Below are 20,136 nucleotides of genomic sequence, written 5' to 3' on the forward strand. Positions count from 1 at the left end.
CAGGGCCTAGCGCCACCCAAGCGGCGCCCGAGCGCGTCTCGCCTCTCGCCGTCGAGGCAGAGCATTCTGGGAGTTGTGGTTCGTACGTGTCGCCGAGCCCGGATGTAATTTCGGCTCTGGGCGCGGCGGCCATTTTGTCTCCCCATGTTGGGAGTCGATAGCCTAGGCACAGTGGTGCTGCCGCTTTTGTGTAAGTGTGGGTTTCCCGAGCGAGCCCGTGGCTGCGCAGCAGTCCGCCTTCTCGTACCGGAGAGAAGCCGCCTCAGACCCCAGCCAGCGGGCACCTCCGGAGCCCCCGAGCCTGGCTGCAGGCCCTAGACTTGCACCAGGGGCCCAACCAGCTGCCTGTGGCATGGGCCACGGTCTCCCGATGTAGACTGGGCTGAGGCCCGACGGCTGCCCCTGGGGGTGGAGTTCTCTTCGCTTCGGTAGGGCAGCCAGGCCAGGGTCCCACGGGACCCGGGACGTGATACCCGTGGAGCGGCACATGCAGGAACAAGTCAGGAGAAAAATAATAAGCACCTTAAAGTTTTCCACTTTTCGGTACCGTACTTCCTGTTAATGTTTCTAAACCCGTGATTCTGGACCTGATAATCAGCCCCCGTCCCTCACAGCAGAGTTGTAAGAGGCTGGGCTGCTCGGGCACAAGGTCATAACTAGCCCCACCGCTGGCGAGCAGCCCAAGACGTGGGCTTAACTGTCCTAACCAACTCAGGTGGCCTTGATCCGCAACAGGACGCGGTGCCACGTAATGAACTGTCCGTTTGAGTGCAAGGCTTTATGTTTGATATTACGATTTGGGCGTCATTTTAAGAGGCAGGGTCTTGCCCAGGCTGTTCTCGAATTTGGAGCTCAAGCGATCCTCCGACCTTAGCCTCCCAAGTAGCTGGGACTACCCGTGCACAACACCCTATCTGGCAATTGTTTTTTTGTTTCTTTTTTTTTTTTTTGACGTGGTTTCACTCTTGTCACCCAGGCAGGAGTGCAACGGCGTGATCTTGGCTAAATGCAACCTCTGTCTCCCCGGTTCAAGTGATTCTCCTGCCTCAGTCTCCCGAGTAGCTGGGAATTCAGGCGTGTGACACCACGCCCGGCTAATTTTTGTAAATTTTAGTAAAGACGGGGTTTCACTATATTGGCCAGGCTTGTCTCAGTTTCCTGACCTCAGGTGATCTGCTCTCCTCAGCCTCCCAAAGTGCTGATATTACAGGCGTGAGCCACCACGCCTGGCCCACATCCGACTTTAAGTTTTGTTTTTCACTTGCCCGTGGGAGGATGTACTCATCTCAGATGCTAGAGCCCAGAGACCCTACCCCCTCCACACCCAGCTCCTGCAGGAGCTCTGATCGCTGGTTTGAGTGCCTGAACTCTGCATCTGTGGACGGTGCTTCTGTAAGCCGGGCGCACCTTGGGAGTGCCATAGCAAAGTGGCAAAGGCTTTGCCTTTCTGGTTAAAGACCCCAGCACCTTCAATGAGACCCTTTCCTGTACCCCCACTGATATCTTTATGAACTGTTTCGTGCGTGCATCAGCACATTTAATGCCCGTGAATAGTGACAAAACATGGTTTGCAGTATCCTAATGGCTAATGATGTGAGAATCTTTTCATGTGCTCGTTGGCCATTTGTGCATCTTCTTTGGAGAAATTTCTCTTCGTGTCTTTTGTCTATTTTTTTTTTTTCTTTTTTGGGGACAGAGTCTCACTCCTAACCCGGGCTGGAGTGCAGTGGCACGATCTCCACGCACTACAATTCTTGTGCCTCAGACTCCCGAGTAGCTGGGATTACAGGTGCACACCACCACTCAGCTAATTTTTGTATTTTTGATAGAGGTGGGTGTAGTTTTTTGTAGAGATTGTGTCTCCCTGTGTTGCTCAGGCTGGTCTCGAACTCCTAGTCTCAAACTATCCTCCTGCCTTACCCTCCCAAAGTGCTGGGATTACAGGTGTGAGCCATGGCACCCAGCCCTAGAATGATTTTTCAATTTCCCTTTAAATTTTATTTGTATTATTCATTGTAGTGCAGTGGATGGTGGTGCCCCAAAACTTCACAACCACCTAGATACTCAGAAGGTGACCTTATTTGGAATAAGGGATTTTGCAAATGTAGTTGAGTTAAAGATCTGAAGATGAAATCATCATGAATTTAGGGTAGGTCCTAAATCCAATGAGTGACATTCTTACAAGAAGACAAGAGAACACAGGCACCCGGGGAAAGAGGCCGTAGGAGACCCAGGCAGAGATTGGAGTGGTACCCATGCCAGGGATCTCCAGGAGGAGCCAGAAGCTGGAAGAGGCCCTGCAGATCCTCTCCCAGAGCCTTCGGAGGGGACACAGCCCTGTCCACACCTTGGTCTCCGCCTTCTGGCCCCCATAGCTGTGGGGGAACACACTTTTCTGGTTTGAAGCCACCAAGTTCGTGGTGACTTGTTATGGCAGCCCTAGGAAAGTGACATGCACAGGTAAACTACGTTCACTGCAGAAAACACACAGATCAGCAAAAAGAAAAAAAGCGCACAGGGGCACCACCCCCAGAGACAGCCATCGTTGACATCCTAGTGGCTGTCACCTTGGAGTAATGTTCCTGAAATGCAAACTTCTGAACTGCTTAAAACTCTTCCAGACACCTTCAGGTTGACATCACAACTCCTTCGTCGGGTCTTCCAGTGTAGAATCCACCTTTCCGTGGATTCTTTTCCCAACGCTCTGTGACAATCCATGACGGGCACACTTGCCTATGCTTTTTCTCCCAGGCAGTGGCCTTGTGTGGGCCTTCAGCTTCCAGTTCCATGGCCTGGTGAGGGACCCTGTGATGCAAGCCTTTCTCCAGACCCGCCTGGCCTGGGGTCCAGGACTGGGAGTCTTTGGTGAGTGGAGCCCCTCGCATTTGCACACTGACTTCCGGGAGCTTACATTACAAATAACTAGACAATTACCAGCCAGAACAGGTGCCAGGGAGGGTGGGAACAGAGTAGAGGGGTGAGGATCATGTCTGCAAAACCATCCTGCCCTCCAGAGGGAGTCCAGACCTTCAGGAAGAATAGTTCACTGGGGTTAATGCCATAGCCTCCCACCTCCCAGCTGCCTGGGAGGGTTTCTCGAATTACCGTTTTATCTGGAGACCCTAGCACCCATCCAACCCCTCCCACAGGGCTGCAAGCAGTGTCTCTGAGAGGACTTCTGGCTTCCAGGCCCAATGTGTGCTCCCAGCCCTCTGGGCAGGATGGACTGAGGCTGGTCCTCAGCGCAGGCATGGTGGGGTACACGGCAAGCAGAACAAGTGCCTGGGTCCTCTCTGCAGTATGTAGACCCCAAAAGTACTTGGCTCTGAGCCCCTGAAACATCTGGTTCCTGTGCCCAGGACAAGCAGAGTGCTGTGAGAAATGGCCTTCCATGTGCAGCTGGCATGGCCCGTGTCCAAGCCCTGTGGGCACCACCTCCTTCAGCGGCTCTTTCTGGCCTTGGTGTAGCACATCTGGTGAGGTCGATACCGTCTAGCCACTCCTTTCTTTCCTGCGGGGGGAGGAGGGATGTTGTCTGTGATGTAAGGATTTAGACAGCGTTCAAAGCACTAATTGGGGCCAGGTGTGGTGGCTCATGCCTGTAATCCCAGCACTTTGGGATGCTTGAGGCCCGAGCAACATAGTGAGACTCTCCCCACCCCTCCAACTCTAAAAAAACAGAGAAAAGCACTTATTTTATTTTAAGATTCCTATTCTCTTCAAAGAGGTTACAGTCATAAATTTACAAAATTTCTTTGTTTTTGTTTTTGTTTTTTGAGACGGAGTCTTGCTCCGTCTCCTGGGCTGGAGTGCAGTGGGACTATCTCGGCTCACTGCAAGCCCCGCCCTTCCGGTTCACGCCATTCTCCTGCCTCAGCCTCCCAAGTAGCTGGGACTACAGGTGCCTGCCACAACGCTCGGCTAATTTTTTGTATTTATTTTAGTACAGACGGGGTTTCACCATGTTAGCCAGGATGGGCTCCATCTCCTCACCTCATGATCCGCCCGCCTCGGCCTCCCAGAGTGAAATTTACAAAATTTCAAAGCCTAGCACAATGGCACACCTGTGATCCCAGCTGCTTGGGAGGCTGAGGCTGGAGAATCTATTGAACCTGGGAGGTGGAGATTGCAATGAGCTGAGATCATGCCACTGCACTCCAGCCTGGGTTACAGAGCGAGACTGTGTCTCAAAAAAAAAAAAAAAAAAAAGGAGCTCTGCATTCTCTGGTGCTCAAGGCACCATGTCAGGCTGCATAGTCATCAGGCTGGTAGGTGGGTGCAGAGATCCGGGGGCAGGTGGATGGCAGACACATCCAGGCAGCGCCCAGGAGCCCTGACGGCTTCCCTGCTCCATCTTGATGACCATAGCCGGACACCCCCCACCTCGATGCTGCACCAGGAGCCTGTGGAAACGTTTGTGACTCAGGTTTGGCTCATGGGCCAGGATACGATGCACTTCCCCTCAGCAGGGACAGCGCTCAGCACAGTGCCTGCAGCCTTCACACAGTTCAGCTTTTCTTTCTAGGAGCTAGGAAGCTGTCAGCTTATCTCTCTGTGAGCGGGGTTTTAAAAATTCTGTTTGTCTGCAGTCAGAGCTTATGGTCTCAATACACAAATCCGCACCTATGGGCCTCTTAAGGAGGCACAGGGCCCTTGCCCATCCCTCCAAGTGCCCTTCTGCAAGTAACAAGCACCCACAGCCTCGGGAGTCCTCACTCCCCCCGCTCAGCATGCTGCTGTCTGCAGGATTGGGTGCCCGAGGTGCCTAAACCTGGGAGGAAGATCGTCTAGTGGGCTGCATGCCCAGCACCACTCAAGGCTGTAGGTGCAAATGTGGATTGTAGTCCTCGGGAGCCCTGGAAAGGGGACCTTTCCATACCTGGGGTGTAGGAGCAGTGGGAGGCAGATGTGGGGAGAGGAGAGCTTGCACAGCCAGGCAGGGGTGGGAAGTAGGGGGCTGAGACACAAGGGAGGCCAAGATGCAGTCCCTCTCCTGCAGGAGTCTCATCGACCCTTGTACACTAAAGACTCCCTCTCCATCTGTGCTGTGCGGGATTTGCTAGGTGAGGTCTCCAGTGCCTGAAGCCCTGTGTGCCAGGGCTGGGTCTACCCCAGAGCCCCATGCACCTTGCAGGTCAGCTCCAGTGGTCAGTGCTCATGTCCTCCTCAGTGATACAAAGCCGCAATTCCTGCCTCCTCTAGCCCCAGCTTCCCTCCAGGCCAGTGTGGCTGATTTTGCCCACCCAGGAATGCCCTGTGCAGAGACCCCTCAAGGCAGGTGCCTACGGGGCTGAGGAGGGCTTGTGAACTCCTTAGTGGCCCAATCTGCTGCCCCCAGAGAAGGCTGGCTCCAGTACCATTACTTGATGACAGACCAGTCACTGTGTTTTGAGCAGAAAATGTTCTAATAGGGAGTGACTCTAAATAGTTCAAAATACAAAGCGTGTTGGGAAGAGTCTGGCTTGCTGCCCTTCCCCCTTATCCATCTCACCCCAGGAGGTCAGCCTGGGGTTGGTTTCTCCCATGCCTTGTGTATCTTTGGACAAACCCCGCTGTGGCTGTCTGCCTGCCTTATGGCACAGGCCAAGCTGTGTCGGGAGCATGCTGCACTGCCCTGGCTGGGAGGGACATCTCTGTCACAGCATAATTACATCTGTGATCTGGTTAATGGGGTCACTCTGCCCTCCACAGACAGGTACTAATTGTTCCCTGCCTGTGGTGCCCAGATGCCTGTTCAACAAAACTTTGCTGCCAGACCGTGTTGCTTTTTTTTTTTGAGATTAAGTCTCACTCTGTCGCCCAGGCTGGAGTGGAGTGGTGCGATCTTGGTTCACTGCAACCTCTGCCTCCCGGGTTCAAGCAATTCTCATGCCTCAGCCTCCTAAGTAGCTGGGATTACAGGCACATGCTACCACACCTGGCTAATTTTTGTATTTTTAATAGAAACAGGGTTTCACCATATTGGCCAGGCTGGTCTCAAACTCCTGACCTCAAGTGATCCACCCACCTCGGTCTCCCAAAGTGCTGGGATTACAAGCATGAGTCACCATGACTAGTTCAGGGCGTGTTGCTTTTTGCCCCTCTCCCCAAGAAGTTTATGTTTCCCTGTTATAAGTGAGGCTGAGGATCCTCTGTACAAGAGAGGTCGTTTTACTTTCCTTTCCTATGAACTGTGTGTGCAGCCCCCACATGAGATTCCTGTGGTTGCTGCAGCCAATTCCCACAAACCAAGTGGCTATAAACAACTCCAACATCGGACCTGACAGTTCTGGGGCTAGAAGTCCAACAGGGGTCTCACCAGCTGGAACACATGTGCCCCAGGACTGCGTTGCTTCCTGGAGACTCTCAGTGAGAAGCCATCTCCTTGCCTTCAGCTTCAAATGCTGCCTAAGACCCTTATCTCACAGCTGCCTTCATCCCCAAAGCCAGTAGTGGCGGACATGGCTTTCCCCCATTGCCTCTCCATGCTCTGAGGCTCCTGCCTGACCTTGCACGTTTCGAGGCCCTTCTGATGACACTGGGGCCCCAGATCCTCAGGACACTCTCCCCATCTGAAAACCAGCAGTAGCATCCTCCATTCTACCTCGATTCCCCTTCACCAGGGGGTAGTGGCATTCACAAGGGAATCTCCCTGCCGCAGGTCCCTTCATTCTGTTTATTTGGGGTCTTTGGCCTTCCTCTTCTCTTTTTCCAAAAGGCCTGCAAATATCCAGGAAACTTGGTCTGTTTGTCATGTGACCTGCCAGATGTTTATTTCCAGTTGACAGCATCCCTTTACACTTTACCAATGGTGTTTGTTATTTTTGTTGCAGAAAATTTCAGTTCGTAAGTAGTGAAAGCAATCATCTTGGCTTTGCATCATGCTTAAGAAGCCTTCCCCGGCCGGGCGCGGTGGCTCAAGCCTGTAATCCCAGCACTTTGGGAGGCCGAGACGGGTGGATCACGAGGTCAGGAGATCGAGACCATCCTGGCTAACACGGTGAAACCCCATCTCTACTAAAAAATACAAAAAACTAGCCGGGCGAGGTGGCGGGCGCCTGTAGTCCCAGCTACTCAGGAGGCTGAGGCAGGAGAATGGCGTGAACCCGGGAGGTGGAGCTTGCAGTGAGCCGAGATCTGGCCACTGCACTCCATCCTGGGCGACAGAGCGAGACTCCGTCTCAAAAAAAAAAAAAAAAAAAAAAGCCTTCCCCACTCCCAAACTAGAAAGGAATCCATCCAGATTTTCTTCCACTGTCTGGATGGCCACTCTGGATGTTTCCATCTTTATCCATTGCTGGCACCTAGTGAGGTATGAGGACTGGGGCCCGGCTTTCCCACACTCCCTAGATTCCCCACCCCCTGAATGACTTCTGGCAGCCCATGGGGGCACCATGGACCTTAATGGTGGAGGAGCCAGGGTGAGGTGACTTGGGATGAAGTCCTGTGACAGGGTCACAGGGTCGTACAGGAGGGAGCAGATTTCAGAGCATCAGGGCGGGAGCCCGGTGGGGGTCCTCTGAGGGGCAGATCCTGGTCCAGACACCTACAGAGTGCTGGGGTGGGGGTATCCCGGACAAGGGGTTGTGGCCAGCAGTACTTTCCCTGCTCCGTGCACCCTGGGCCTCCATTCTGCGAAGGCCTGTGGACGTGCTGGTGGCAGAACCACGCACCTCAGGAGAAGGCCTGCGGTCCTGTCAGGCATTGCCACAGCCTTGCCTGGAGAAGCAGAGCCTCCCACAGAGTCCAGCTGGTCGGCAGGGTTTCAAGGACGCTTTACACTTTTCCTAAATAAGCTGCATACTTACAGTGAAATCATCTCCTCCCTCCTAACACAGCCACCCCATACCCTAGTATTGGCTGCTGCACAGCTCTAGAATGAAGGATAATCTCCAGCACAGAAAATGCAAAGCCTCCCTTCCACGATACCTGGGCTGGTATCCCAAGCCCAGCAGGAGCAGCGCTGGGGGACTCTCTGGGACCTTGTATCCCAGAGCCTAGACCCGCGTGCAGCATGCCTGGCCCTCACTGTGAGGCCTACACTGGCCACTTCTGCTCTGAGAGCCTTCGTGTCTCCCCTGGCTCCTCCCACCAACCCAGGGGTAGAGGCTGGGGTCCCAAGGCCTCTGGGAGACAGAACTCAGAGGGGCAAAGTCCCTGCCCGGAGGCCACCAGCAGGTCCCTGCAAAGGGCAGAGAGGGCAGAATCTGGTATGGAGCCTGTACTCAGTGGGACAGGGCCATCGTGAGGGTCCAGGCCAGCCTGTCCGAGACCTCTACTCACTGCTCTAGTCTATCCAGGCCCTGGGTCTCCTGGCCGCCACTCCAGTGGCATCTTTGTGAGGATTAGATTATGGTGCCCTCCCCCCACGCCAGGTGTCCCAGCCCTCTGTCAAGGCCCATGATCCAGCCCTTGGTTGGTTTGGACATGGCACCTGCTAAGCCCAGGCCAGCAGCTCCATGAGCTCCATGGGATGGACTCCCTGCTGCCAGTGTCTGCCTTTTGGGTCTGAGGAATCTTTTTTTTTTTTTTTTCTTGAGACAGAGTCTCACTGTGTCGCCCAGGCAGGAGTGCAGTGGTGTGATCTCAGCTCACTGCAACCTCCACCTCCTGGGTTCAAGCAATTCTCCTGCCTCAGCCTCCTGAGTAGCTGGAAATACAGGTGTACCACCAACCCAGTTAATTTTTTTTTTTTTAAAGACAGAGTCTGGGTCTGTCGCTAGGCTGGAGTGCAATGGTGCGATCTCAGCTCACTGCAACCTTAGCCTCCTGAGTAGCTGGGACTATAGGCACATACCACCACACCCAGCTAATTTTTGTATTTTTAGTAGAGATGGGGTTTCACCATGTTGGCCAGGATGGTCTCAATGTCCTGACCTCATGATCCGCCCACCTCAGCCTCCCAAAGTGCTGGGATTACAGGTGTGAGCCACTGCGCCCAGCCCTAATTTTTGTGTTTTTAGTAGAGATAGGGTTTCACCATGTGATTCTAAGAACTCTGCAGCTTCAAAAAAAAAAAAAAAAAAAGAACTCTGCAGCTTCATTTTGTGCCTAGGGCCAGCACGGTGGAGGCCGTGGCCACACAGCATTCCCAGGCAGCTGAAACTTCTCTGTTGATGGAACAGCCCCGGGCACGTGGCTTGGCTTGTGGTGTGAGGGGTGGCCACTAGGTCCATTGCTGTGGTGTCACTGTTTACTTCTCCGCACCAAGAGGCTCCACCTGGGACCCCCCTACTAGGGGCTAGAGTCAGGGTTAGGTTAGGGAGGAGGTGGCTTCATCTGAGCTCGAGGGCATTGGCTGGCAGCTTCCTTTGCTTTTCTGTCACGATGTGGTCCCCAGTCCTTGGGATAAACTCACCTGGGTCCCTGAGGTTTCCCCCTCCTGCTGTCCCTGGCCTGCAAGGGGGCAGAGGAACCTCGTCCTGAGCTCTGAGAAGCCTGGCCTCAAACTTCCCAGAGCTTCCCTCCAGGTGCCCTTCCTAGGCTGCCCTGTGGTCACTACCCTCCCAGGTCCAAGTCTCATCTCCTCCAGAAAGCCTCCCAGAACTGCTGGCCCCAGACACAAAACTCCCAAGGGAAGGCTCTTCCACCAAAAGTCACGCCTGCAGCGATAATGATGAGTTTGGAGAGGACTGCAGACCCTGAGGCGGAGGTTGGTGCAGGGGCTGGACCTGAAACTGGGTTCACACAACAAGCTCAGATTCCTCTTAACATTCCTGGTTGGTGACATTGTGGGGTCTTGGATGCCCCCTCCTCTCTGTCCCTGGTACTGCCCCTGCCACCTGGGACTCCACCAAGTTCCTTCCCCACCAGCCACAAGGAAAGCCTGCCCAGCGGCCAGCACTCTGTCCCTTAGCCTCAGAACCAGGAGCATTCTCACTGCTTCGATGTCACAACAGGTAAAAAATACACAAAATAAAATAAAATATCATGATCACCTGAGAAGAAAGTTCGGCGTAGGCCCATATCACGTGTTTCCAGAGAAGCCACACCTTTGCTATGAAGCCATTCCTGGCATAGAGAAGGGTGGGGCCAGGAAACAGCTGCTATCCAGCCCCTCCAGGCTGACTCAAGCCAGAGTGTATGGGGGCCAGTGATGGAACAGAAGGAGCCTCCTGCCCAGGGCAAGCGTGGGGAAACCACCAGGGGCCCCAGGCGGGTGAGCTGCTCCAGCAGGGACAGCACAGGTGGTGCGTGGTCGGGGCTGAGCAGCTGGGTTAGTCGGCGAGGATGAGGAGTCTCTGGGGATGGAGACTGAGGCATGGGGTTCCCAGTTAAGGGCAGGCCTAAGTGCAGCAGGGAATTGTTTGGAGGGAGGAAATCAAGCTTTCCTTCTAGAAAGGGCCACAGGGACCAAAGGGAGAGGGCAGGAACAGCCCCTGGAAAGGGTGGGTAAGGAAGGTGAGGCTGGAGGGGACCCGGGAAGGGATCCTGGGGAGGCAGTGGCCAAGAGCAGGGTGAGGGCCAGTCCGCCTCTCCCTGCACCCAGCTCCCCCCGGGGTGGCCCTGGCCCTGCTCCGCTGTCCCCTGCAGGAGGGCAGGCGCCTCAGGCTTGTCCTGGCTTGTCCCACAACAGGTCCTCAGCACCCACAGGTCCTGCCTTGGGCTCTGTAGAAGCAGGGAGTGGTGAGGTCAGGACCCTGGGCCACAGAGGAAATGGGCTGGGGACAAGAATGGGGGTTGGGAGACTGACAGCTGTTTTCTGAGGGCCCGGGGAGTGGAGGAGAGGGGTACGGGGCCAAGACTTGGGGCTCAGTATGGGGGCAGCTGCAGGGGCTAAGGGGGACAGCGGGGGCAGTGAAGAGGGCCTAGGGTCTGGTAGTTGCAGCAGGCACTCACAGAGGACAGACTGTTTGCAAGGTAGGTCAGGTGACAGGGAGTCAGGAGGGCTGAGAAGGCTCAGGGCCTGACTCCAGAGAGAGGGGTTGCCATCCCCCAGGTCCAGAGGGGCCCTGGGAGGAGTCCAGGCAGGACTGACGCTGGAAGGAGTAAGACAAGCTGGCACTCAAGGACTGCAGCCACTGGCCACGTCGGGCCAGGTGGGACTGGCTGCCTTCCCTGGTCTCAGCCCCAGCCTTCTGTGGCTGCCTCCCGCATTGGAGCCATCAGAGAGCAAGATGTGGGAGGGGCAGGTGAAGGACAGCCTCTGTGATGGCCCCTGATGTGCTGCAGCCTGGGGTGAGGGGCCTTGGGGATGGGAAGGTGGACTGGGAAGGGCTGGAAGCTGGGAGATGATGGCCCCCAGCACTTGGTCCTGAGGGGCCTTGGAGCAGCTTCCCCGAGGCCTGCAGAGGCAACTTCTGATGCTTGAGGAGCTGAGGCCAAGGGGAGGCTCCCCAGACACAAGGAGAAGGGGCTGGGGGCAGCCAGAAGGCTTTGGGCTACCCTTCCTGGAGGCTCAGGTCCCAGGTGACCCCTCCAGCTGTGTTCCTTGCAAGATCGGGACCTGCCAAGATTGCAGATGTGAGGAAAGGAAAATGCCTTGGGCTTTCTTCCCAGTGTGGCTGAGCTGTCCCTGTAAGGACATGCAGACACTCAGAGGACCTGTCCTCAGGGGCCTTAGGGTGAAGGTCAAGATCTCACCGTACAACCAGCTGGGCCCTGACTACTTCCAGCCACCAGGCCCCTGGGACAGGAGCAGGACAGTGGTTATTTCCCCAGTGGGCAGGGGGCTCCAGGTTACATAAGAACAACATGCCCTGTGAGAAGGCGTGGGGATGAAAATGCTTCCCCCTGGGCTGAGATTCCAGGACACCTGAGATGGGGGGACCCTGGCCACATGCTTAGAGCTCTCAGGGAACCTGGAGGGCCCCTCAGCCTCTGTTCCCCTGCTGGGGAGAACAGAGGCCTGGTGGGAGCAATTTCAGGGAACTCAGAGAAACACTGTTCCCCAGACCCTGGAGGTCCCTTTGTGCCTGGCTTTCATTGTGAGGCCCCCACCAGCTAGCTAGTCCTGCTCTGGGAGCCTCCACGTGTACCCCTGGCTCCTCAGGCCAGCCTAGGGTTGGAGGGTGCGGTCCCCATGGCCTGTAGGAAGTAGGGCTCAGAGAGGCAAAGTCACCACCCTGAGGTCACCAGGAGGTCCCAGCAGAGGGGGTTGGGACCTGGCTCAGGGCCTGTTCTCCCTGCTGAGCTCAGTGGGATGAGGCCACCTGAAGGGTCCCACTGTTTTTCTCTGGTCTCTGCCCCAGCATGTGGTGGGACCTTGATTTCCATACTCTCATGTCCCCAGTCTTGGGGGAGGCAGAGGTCGTGGGGTCACCGACATCACCTGGCTCATTCTTCCCCTATCCAGGCTGTCCCATGAGCATATCTAATTTGTGTGTCATCGGAGTCAATAATGTGTTTTGCTGTCGCTCTTGTTCCAGGGATATTGCTCAGCCAAAGAGCCAGCATCCCACTGAAGAAGATCAGAAAGAGGCTTCTGGTCAGCAGGAGGCTCCTGGGGAAGGCCTGGGCTGGGAGTGGGACACGGGTAGGGCTGGGTGGAAGAGTACCAGGCTGGGTCCCCAGTTACAGGCCTGGAGCTGTTACGGGACCCAACAGGCCCCCCAGCCTCCATCCCCGTGCTGGGTTCTCAGGTTTAGTGGGGGCAATGCCTGGGCACTCAGAGGGAACCTGACCCCAGAGCCTGGTGACCCCTCTACGGCATGCCTGGCGCTCACCGTGAGGCCTGCACCAGCCAGTCCTGCTCTGAGAGCCTCCTCGTGTCCCCCGGCTCCCCTGCCAACCTGGGGGTGGAGGGTGGGGTCCCCATGGCCCGTGGGAGGGAGGGCCCAGAGGGGCAAAGTCACCACCCTGAGGTCACCAGGAGATCCCTGCAGAGGGCAGAGTGAGTTGGAGCCTGCCTCAGGGTCTGTTCCCCTTGAGCTCGGTGGGACAGGGCCATCTCGAGGGTCCCAGTGTTTTTTTCTGGTCGCTGCCCCAGAGTCTAATGGGACACAGCCCCTCACATTCCCAGTCTGTGGGGGACAGAGGTCATGGGTCGCTGACATCCCTTGGCTCATTCCTCCCCCATTTACCCGACAGACCCCTTATCCTCCATCCCCCTGCTGGGTTTGGAGACTGGCTCAGGGCCTGTTCTCCCCTACTGAGTTTGGTGGGATGGGGCCATCTTGAGGGTCTGGGTGTTTTTCTCAGGTGGGACCTGGATCCCCACAGTCCCTCACGTGCCCAATTTGTGGGGTGGGCGTGGGGTCACCAAGGTCACTTGGCTCATTCTTCCCCCATCCAGATTCTGTCTCCAGAGCCTTTGAGGTCACTCCTGACGCTGACATGGCTGTGAAGAGCTGGGTGACAGGCATTACTGCCTCCAAGGTTGCTTTGAGAGGAATAGGTGGGGCATCAGGAAGAAGCCAGCTGCAGGTCAGAAGGCAGCACTGCCTCCCCGGGGGAGCCCCGGGGGAGGGTCTGTCTGGGGGTCCCTAGGGCGGTGCAGGGCGGGAGAGTCAGAGGGAGGCCCAGGATGGGTGTGGGAGGCTGGGGTCAAAGCTGGGGCTGGAGCTCGGCTCTCTTAAGACCCTGAGCCCCCCTCCCTCCTTTCCTTGCCTTTTGTCGCCCTCCTTCGGGCAAGGCCTCTGCTGATGCTGCTTTTTTTCTCCTGAAGCCATCCATGGGAGGGAGCTGTGAGATGGCCTGGCAGGACCGGCTCTCACACCCCACAGAATGGGAGGCTCACCCTGCACAGGAACATCCTGGGGCAGCAGGCTCAGCACATTTTAAATTTTGAGTATGAACAAAGTAAACTTCAGGGTAAAAAAAAAAACAAAAATTCGCTGAGCACACAATGACTGAGTGTCTGTGGTATACCTGACGCTTTGCCAGAACCAGGCTTCAAACCTCAGGGTTCTGGGTCCTTGGAGGCCCAGCTCCGACCCCACCTCACCCAAGCACCCTCCACCCCCATCATGTACCCCTCACCAGGGCTGCCCAGCTTGGGCCATCTCAGACCACTTGGACTTCCTCCCGAGACCTGCAGGCCGTCAGACCTCACACCCTGAGCCCCTCAACCTGGAAACCAGCCACCGGCCTGTACACTATGGGGGCCCCTGAGGTTTCCACCTCCTGCTACCCTTGGCCTGAAAAGGTCAGTGGGACCCTGCCCTGGGCCTCTGGGAGGCTGTACCCTTGCTTCTGCCTCATCCTGTTCTCCAGGGCCCTGTCCCTTTCTTGTTGGGCCCTCCCAGAATGCACCCCCAGTCACTGCCCTCACTGGCCTAAGTCACCTCCTCCAGGAAGCCTTCCAGACTGATGGCTCCCAGGCACTGAGCATCCCCCAACCTTGCTGAGAATAGTGGACGCCCACCATGGGCTCTTGGAAGCTGGAGAAGCCTGGGTCTCCCTGCAGGGGCCGACACACAGTTTTCCAACCACTGCAGTTCCACCCAGGTCAATCCCTTTCTTGCTTGTGTTTCCCAAGAATAACTGTGGAACATGCTGGAAATGCAACATCCTGAGACGGGGAGAACAGCCTGAAGCAGCCAGGGCCTAGTTCCTGTTGCTCCAAGAGAAGGGAACATCATGAGTTAGAGAGTGGTCCCCGAAGAAGAAAGCAAGGCAAAAATCCCTGTAAGTAGAGCTCACCTGGGCCAAGGTGAAGACAACCACTGGGGAGACTCAGAATTGGAATATGAGCTCCGTTCAGCCTTTGTAACTGGCTTTTCTTTGAGACGGAGTCTCCCTCTGTCTCCCAGGCTGGAGTACAATGGTGGGATCTGGGCTCACTGCAACCTCCACCTCCCAGGTTCAAGCGATTCTCCTGTCTCAGCCTCCTGAGTAGCTGGGATTACAGGCTCCCACCACCATGCCTGGCTAATTTTTTTGTATTTTTAGTAGAGACAGGGTTTCACCATGTTGGCCAGGCTGGTCTGGAATTCCTGACTTCAAGTAATCTGCCCGCCTCAGCCTCCCAAGGTGCTAGGATTACAGGCGTGAGCCACCATGCCTGGCTACAAGCAGCTTTTAAAGGCAAGCGGGCCAGGTGCAGTGGCTCATATCTGTAGTCTCAGCATTTTGGGAGGCTGAAGCAGGTGTATCATCTGAGCTCAGGAGTTTGAGACCAGCCTGGCCAACATAGTGAAACCCCATGTCTACCAAAAATACAAAAAATTAGCTAGGCATGGTGGTGCATGCCTGTAGACCCAGCTACTCAGGAGGATGAGGCAGGAGGATCACTTGGTCCTGGGAGGCGGAGCTTGCAGTGAGCCAAGATCACACCGCTGCACTCCAGCCTGGGCAACAGAGCAAGACTCCGTCTCAAAAAAAAAAAGTTTATTTGAAAAAATTAATGCCGGGCGCGGTGGCTCAAGCCTGTAATCCCAGCACTTTGGGAGGCCGAGACGGGCGGATCACGAGGTCAGGAGATCGAGACCATCCTGGCTAACACGGTGAAACCCCGTCTCTACTAAAAACACAAAAAACTAGCCGGGCGAGGTGGCGGGCGCCTGTGGTCCCCGCTACTCGGGAGGCTGAGGCAGGAGAATGGCGTAAACCCGGGAGGCGGAGCTTGCAGTGAGCTGAGATCCGGCCACTGTACTCCAGCCTGGGCGACAGAGCAAGACTCCGTCTCAAAAAAAAAAAAAAAAAGAAAAAAGAAAAAATTAAAAAAATAAAAAAGTTTATTTGAGGCCAGGTGTAGTGGCTCGGACCTGTAATCCTAGCACTTTGGAAGGCTGAGGTGGAAGGATCACTTGAGCTTCAGAGTTTGGGATCAGCCTGGGCAACGTAGTGAGACCTCAACTCTATTTATTAAAAATTTTAAAGAAAGAAAAAAAGTTTATTTGAGCACTTATTCCTCAGTGAACCTTCCTATCACAAGACTGTGGGTGACTAGTACTCCCAGGGAGAGCCAGGGGGACAGTTATCAAGCATTTGCAGAAGCAAACCCAGGAAAACAACTCGACAGTTAGAGTGGAAAGTCTCTCATTAGGGCTGGGAGTTTCAGGCTGGCGCCATTTCTAGATTAACTGTGAGGTTCCCGTAGGGCAAGGTTTCTTCATGGAGAAATTGAAGGACCAGAGCCACCCCAGCCCAATGGCTTCCCAAAGAGAATTTTTACAAACAACGTTGTCCTTCCAGTCAGCCTATCCGTGATGAGAGACTGGCCAAAACATAGGCATGAGCGCCACTCTGTCACCATCATGGGTGGGTGGTAGTTGTCTCATTCAGGGACTTGAGGTCACAGCGTGAGGCTCTTTGAGGAGAGATTTCTTTTGTTGTTCATCTCATTGTGGGTTCTTCTTTTTTTGAGACGGAATTTTGCTCTTGTTGCCCAGGCTGGAGTGCAATGGCACGATCTCAGCTTACCGCAACCTCCGCCTCCAGGGTTCAAGTGATTCTCCTGCCTCAGCCTCCTGAGTAGCTGGGATTACAGGCATGTGCCACCATGACCAGCTAATTTTTGTATTTTTAGTAGAGACGGGGTTTCACCATGTTGGTCAGGCTGGTCTCGAACTCCTCGCCTCATGATCTGCCCACCTCAGCCTCCCAAAGTGCTGTGATTACAGGCGTGAGCCACCATGCCCGGACTCATTGTGGTTCTAATCACACGCAATTTTGGCTCACTGCAACCTCCGCCTCCTGGGTTCCAACAATTCTCCTGTCCCAGACTCCTGAGTAGCTGGGATTACAGGCACTCGCCACCACACTTGGCTACTAGTTTCTGTATTTTTGGTAGAGATGGGGTTTCTCTGTGTTGGCCAGAATGGTCTTGAACTCCTGACCTCAGGTGACCCGCCCCCCCTTGGCCTCCCAGAGTCCTGGGATTACAGGCGTGAGTCACTACACCCAGCCAAGAAACAACTTTTGAATGTAGATGTTATCAACTGCTTTTAGAAAAGGATCCAAACATGGCCAGGTGTGGTAATCTCAGCACTTTGGGAGGCTGAGGTGGGTGCATCACACGAAGTCAGAGAGTTCGAGACCAGCCTGGCCAACATGGCAAAACCCTATCTCTACTAAAAATACAAAAATTAGCCTGGTGTGGTGCGGTGCACACCTGTAATCCCAGCTGTTTAAGAGGCTGAGGCATGAGAATCTCTTAAACTCGGGAGGCGGAGATTGCAGTGAGTCGAGATTGCACCACTGCACTCCATCTAGCCTGGGGTGAGAGAGTGAGATTTTGCCTCAAAAAATAAATAAATAGGGCTGGCATGGTGGCTCACACCTGTAATCCCAGCACTTTGGGAGGCTGAGGCGGTAGATCTTGAGGTCAGGAATTCAAGACCAGCCTGGTCAAGATGGTGAAACCCTGTCTCTAATAAAAATACAAAAATTAGCCAGGCGTGGTGGTGTATGCCTGTAATCCCAGTTACTCAGGAGGCTGAGGCAGAGAATTGCTTGAACCCGGGAAACAGGGGTTGCAGTGAGCAGACACTGAGTGGGGTTGCCACTGCACTGCAGCCTGGGCAACAGAGTGAGACTCCATCTCATAAATAAATAAATAAATAAATAAATAAATAAATGGGAGAAAACCAACTTCTAGTTTTACACCAATGTACTTTTGACATTAGGGCTCTTCTATAAAACCATTATAATAGATTCATTCAGTTCTAGCCAGTTTGACAAAACATGAAGTTCTTCATTTAAATTTACTCTTTCGTGACCTTCTACAATTTTTTTTTTTTTTTTTTTCAGATGGAGTCTTGCTCTGTTGCTCAGGCTAGAGTGCAGTGGCTCAATCTCGGCTCACCGCAACTTACGCCTCCTGGCTTCAAGCAATTCTTCTGCCTCAGCCTCCCAAGTAGCTGGGATTACAGGCATCTGCCACCACGCCCAGCTAATTTTTGTATTTTTAGTAGAAACGGGGTTTCACTATGTTAGCCAGGCTGGTCTCAAACTCCTGACCTCCTTATGTGCCCGCCTTGGCCTCCCAAAGTGCTGGGATTACAGGCGTGAGCCACTGCACCCAGACATTTTTTTTTTTTTTTTTTAAATTAAGAGACAGGGTCTCATTCTGCCACCCGGACTGGATTACAGTGCTGCAGTCATAGCTCGCTACATTATGGTACGGAACTCCTAGGCTCAAGCAACTCTCCCACTTTAGCCTGTAGAGTAGCTGAGACTATAGGTGCATGCCACCACACCTGGCTGTTTTTTCATTTTTTAATTTTTGTAGAGACAGGGTCTCACTATTTTGCCCAGGCTGGTCTCAAACTCCTGGCTTCAAATGATACTCCCACCTCTGCCCCGCAAAGTGCTGGGATTATAGACATGAGTCACCATGGTCAGCCAACTTTCTCATATCCATTTAATTTGTCTTATACTTTTTCCTCTTTCCTCATGTGGAATAGTCACTCTATGTTAGGACAAAAATGATTATCCTTCTTTAATCAAAATTCATCGATATAACTTCCCTTATAAAACATGCCTTCCCTTGCATACAGAGTTGCTTTCTCTATTATTTCTCTGTGTGTGTATATGTATGTATATATGTGTATATATGTATGTATGTATATAGACATGCATGTATATATACACGTGTGTATATATATGCGTGTGTGTGTATATATGTGTGTGTGTGTGTGTGTATATATATATATATTTTTTTGGAGATGGAGTTTTGCTCTTGTCCAGGCTGGAGTGCAGTGGTGCCATCTCGGCTCACCACAACCTCCGCCTCCCAGGTTTAAGAGATTCTCCTGCCTCGGCCTCCTAAGTAGCTGGGATTACATGCATGTGCCACCATGCCCGGCTAATTTTGTACTTTTAGTAGAAACGAGGTTTCTCCATGTTGATCAGGCTGGTCTTGAACTCCTGATGTCAGGTGATCCGGCCCGCCTCATCCTCCCAGAGTGCTGGGATTACAGGCATGAGTTTAATAAACATCTAATAATCCTGGCTTATTTCTAGATGTTTTAATTACATATATTGATTAGAATTTTTTTACTCTTACTAACCTTAATTTCTTTTCTTTTTTATTTTTTTGAAATAGAGTCTCACTCTGTTGCCAGGGTGGAGTGCCGTGGCATGATCTCAGCTCACTGCAACCTCCGCCTCCCAGGTTCAAGCGATTCTCCTGCCTCAGCCTCCCAAGTAGCTAGGACTACAGGCACGCACCACCATGCCCAGCTAATTTTTGTGTTTTTAGTAAAGACATGGTTTCACCATGTTGGCCAGGATGGTCTTGATCTCTTGACCTCATGACCCACCTTCCTTAGCCTCCCAAAGTGCTGGGATTACAGGTGTGAGCCACCACACCTGGCCTGTAACCTTAATTTCCAGTGAAAACCAGTAAGCATTGTGAAGTGTTTTTTGTTTGCTTGTTTGGTTGGTTGGTTGGTTTTCTTTTGAGACAGTCTTTTTTTTTTTTTTTTTTTTTTTTTGTAGACAGAGTCTCACTGTCACCCAGACTGGAGTGCAGTGACAAGATCTCAGCTCACCGCACCTGCGCCTCCCGGGTGCAAGCAATTCTCCTGCCTTAGCTTCCCCAGTAACTGGGATTACAGGTGCGTGCCACCATGCCTGACTAATTTTTGTATTTTTGGTAGAGATGGGGTTTCACCATGTTAGCCAGGCTGGTCTTGAACTCCTGACCTTGTGATTCACCCACCTGGATCTCCCAAAGTACTGGGATTACAGGCATGAGCCACTGTACCTGGCCATGAAGTGTTTTATGTTAGCTTTTTGCAGATGAACTCCAACTCATAATAGAATTTTTCATCTCTTTAATTACCAGGGCCAAATATATTTAGCTTTGCTAAACTCTATAAAAATAAGACACCAGAGTATATATGTTTTAAATTTATGTTCAGCAATTAGTGCTTCAGTAACTTGACTTACTGTGAAATGACTCAGACATTTTATGAGTATCTATTATTTAACTTAATGTAACATACCTTTAAGATTTCAATTTGGCCGGGCGCGGTGGCTCACGCCTGTAATCCCAGCACTTTGGGAGGCCGAGACGGGCGGATCACGAGGTCAGCAGATCGAGACCATCCTCGCTAACACGGTGAAACCCCGTCTCTACTAAAAATACGAAAAACTAGCCGGGCGTAGTGGCGGGCGCCTGTAGTCCCAGCTACTTGGGAGGCTGAGGCAGGAGAATGGCGAGAACCCGGGAGGCGGAGCTTGCAGTGAGCCGAAATCGCGCCACCGCACTCCAGCCTGGGAGACTGAGCAAGACTCCGTCTCAAAAAAAAAAAAAAAAAAAAAGAT

General features: G+C 53.4%; 1 long non-coding RNA gene across 1 annotated transcript; it reads left to right on the plus strand.

Moving 5' to 3' along the window:
- Positions 1 to 31: 31 nt before the first annotated feature.
- LOC119621189 (uncharacterized) lies at positions 32 to 13,339 on the plus strand. The gene is made up of 3 exons (XR_012092899.1): positions 32 to 2,865; positions 12,348 to 12,406; positions 13,214 to 13,339. It is a non-coding gene; the product is annotated as an uncharacterized lncRNA (long non-coding RNA).
- Positions 13,340 to 20,136: the final 6,797 nt, after the last annotated feature.

The sequence above is a fragment of the Chlorocebus sabaeus genome, chromosome 5 (genome assembly GCF_047675955.1).
Source record: "Chlorocebus sabaeus isolate Y175 chromosome 5, mChlSab1.0.hap1, whole genome shotgun sequence".
Classification (NCBI taxonomy): Eukaryota; Metazoa; Chordata; class Mammalia; order Primates; family Cercopithecidae; genus Chlorocebus; species Chlorocebus sabaeus.